This window comes from Cimex lectularius, unplaced genomic scaffold, assembly GCF_000648675.2.
Source record: "Cimex lectularius strain Harlan isolate CLEC.00 unplaced genomic scaffold, Clec_2.1 scaffold353, whole genome shotgun sequence".
NCBI classification, from domain to species: domain Eukaryota; kingdom Metazoa; phylum Arthropoda; class Insecta; order Hemiptera; family Cimicidae; genus Cimex; species Cimex lectularius.
In genome coordinates this window covers 302,931-306,180 of record NW_019393334.1, presented here as the reverse complement: position 1 = coordinate 306,180, position 3,250 = coordinate 302,931, and the positions used below count along the sequence as shown (strand labels likewise).

General features: G+C 31.0%; 1 long non-coding RNA gene across 1 annotated transcript; it reads left to right on the top strand.

Annotated features, from left to right (window-relative positions):
* The first annotated feature begins 202 nt into the window (after positions 1 to 202).
* Positions 203 to 967, top strand: LOC112128133. Its single transcript, XR_002910875.1, has 3 exons — positions 203 to 293; positions 367 to 523; positions 745 to 967. It is a non-coding gene; the product is annotated as an uncharacterized LOC112128133 (long non-coding RNA).
* The last annotated feature ends 2,283 nt before the right edge of the window (positions 968 to 3,250 follow it).

Below are 3,250 nucleotides of genomic sequence, written 5' to 3'. Positions count from 1 at the left end.
AGTCACGATAGATCAAGCGGTAGACCAGCGGCGTATTTAGCCGAAGGTCGTGCGTTCGAATCTCCCTCGTGGCACTAACTTTTTCATTTCAACCAAAACATTACATAAAAAGATTAATTAATTGATAGAAGTAATTTGGTTAGTAGGCCACTAAATATAATGTATTAAATATTTACTATTTTTAATCTCTCTTGACAGGTGAGAGCGGGTGTGAATGGATTTAACAACTGATTATGTTGGGGACCAAAATGCACCTCGAACCCAACATCGGCGGCTGGACGGATAAGACCGAGGTATGACCCCGGACGGCCATGGTTTGCTGGTCTGCCAGTAATTTATTGCAAATTACAAAAAATGGAATTGCAGGTGGACTGCAGAAGGTGGTAGGCACAACTCTGTACATGCCTGGGCAGATTGGAGCTTATATAAATGAGGAATCATATGATCTCTCTTGTGGTGTAATATATATAAAAATTATTTTGATCAAGTAATATCTTCAGACGAGGAATCTTAATCATCACAAGTACGTGTTATAATTGTCGAATTTTTCCTAATTTTCTGAATTTTTAGTACGAGAATCGATCCTTTTTTTCCTTTACTTTCCCCTCAATTAGGAACGTTCGATTATACTCAACGACGCGGTAGCCGTTAATGGTCTACCAACAAATTATTCATTAATTCCTTCCCTTTATTGACTGGTTCACAGTTTTCTAATGATTCTTTTTGTTTTTGTTTCACTCGCAGTGCGTTGGCAGCTTGTAATCATTGATCTCTTTATGTATTCATGTCATGAGTTGGAGTAATACAGATTAAAGGCTTTGAGCTCGCTACGGCTTGAAGGGCGAAGGAAGAAACGATTGGCTTGTCTGAAAAGCTTTGCTCGACGTCTCCTCTGGATTAACACGCACCGGAAAGCCTCGCCTCCGAGAAGATTATGCATTTTTGCAGTCCCTCTTATTTTTTAAAGGTGTCGTTTAACAAAAGGAAAAAATGTATATATCACCTTGTATCTAAACGATCGAAAAGATTATATTGAATTATTTATATTCATGATAATAAGACAAATCCTTCGTATCCTTACTAACTGATCGATCACAAAAAAAGAGAAAACAATCGCTATCTAGGTTGAACGTAAGCTTTAAATTAGTGTAATCTATCAATATCAACCTTTAACCGTCATTAAGGTTTAACATAAGTACTTTTATTTTATCCTTAATCTGGCACACTGATTTCAATTTAACCCTTTTCCATGATACAAAAAAAAAGAAGAAAAATAATCTATCGCGATTTGAATATGACAAGAATGCCCTTATATATTGCAAGAAATACGTCAACAAAAACATAAAACTGTTTCCTGCAATTAACATAAATCAAATACATAAAAACATGCATCATTTGGTGGTTGTATAGCGACGGTTAAAATGGCAATGCCTTGTGTGTCTCAAATTAAAAGAAGAATCCTTTATTTTTATTATTATATGTTATATAATTTTTAATTTTAGTTTTATTAAATTTTTTGAGGTTTTTTAATTAACCCACATCGCAGTGTATTAAAAATATCTCAAAATAACAGAGATTTTAATTGTTATTAATGCTCATATGATTTTTTGGAAGCCAATTATTTTATATTTTAGAAATCTCAAATTAAAAGAATATTCATTCGTTTCTACTCTTAATTTTCCGTCATTTTAAATTCAATTGTAATTAATGTTTCGTATAGTATTCTGTGTGCCCAATTGTATTATATTTAAAGAAGACATACAGGAATTCTACTTAATTTGCTCATATTTCCTATCATCTCCTAAGTTGGTATCCACAATAGATGTTTTAAGTCGAAGTAGAAGATAAGGGGACTTCGGTCACCAGTCACCCGGAGAGAAAAAAAGGAATAATTTGTAGTTATAAAGGTTAATTCGAAATTTAAAAAGCTATATTGAAGTTAAAAAGGGTTGATTTCTAATGAAAAATATTAATTTGGAGCCAAAATTGGTTCATTTCGAGTAATATGCTATCCTGCTTTGTCACCATTCAAGAGAACTAAAAAAAGATTAATTTGTAGTTTAAAAGGGTTAGTTTTAAATTAAAGGTTAAATTTATTTTTCGAAAAAATTACTTCAACTTACACTTAAACAGTAAAAAATTCAATTAAACGATTTGTTTTTAAGTTGGCCGTATTTAACCAAAATAAGGATTTATATTTCAGAAATTGTGAGATGTCTGGTATGATGTAGGTTTCAGAAAAACATTTTCTTTATCGTGCCAACGTTTCGATCTTTATTGAGCCTGAAGATGATCTCAATAACGATCGAAACGTAGGCACAATAAAGAAAAACTTTTTCTGAAACCTACATCACACCAGACCTCATCTCACGATTTCTGAATAATTATCGACTAACGGTCACTAATCACCACACATAAAGATTCAAATTGAAAGAGAATAGATAGAAGAAAATAAACAAATTGATTTTTAATTTTTATGCAAAGTATGGTTGAGATGAAAAATTAGCGTACCGGGTGACGGAACTCACGATAGCTCAAGTGTTTAGAACAGCAGCATTTTTGGCCGAAGGTCGTGGGTCACGATCGTGACGCTAATTTTTCATCTCAACCACACATTACATAAAAATTATAAATCAATTAAAAAATTCAGTGTTTGTGTAAGGTTATCATTTTCCTTTGCGAAAAATTGAATGTCTTTTAATCACGAATTACTAATTGAAGCAAGAATGATTATTAGAGTGATAAGAAACGTAAGCCATAATGAAGCATTCAGAATTGAACTATGTATAAATATGTGGTGTTTAGTGACCGTTAGCCAATGATTATTTGGAAATCGTGCTGTGTGGTCTGGTGTGACGTAGGTTTTAGAAAAACATTTTCTTTATCGTGCCAACGTTTCGATATTTATTGAGATCATCTTCAGAGCCTGGGATTTATAAACATTGTTTAAATTTTACAAATATATGTATAATGTGAAAGATAAAATATTAATATCTATTTAAAGAAATGAATGCTAGAAAATTTTAGATTTAAAAAATTAATTATACAATGCTAGAAAATTTTAGATTTAAAAAAAGAAAGAATTTATACAATGCTAGAAAATTTTAGATTAAAAAAAAAATAGTTTATACAATGGTAGAAAATTTTAGATCAAAAAAATAATCTAAAATTTGGTAGCATTGTATAAATTTATTTTTTTAAATCTAAAATTTTCTAGCATTTTATAAATTCTTTCTTTTTTAAATCTAAA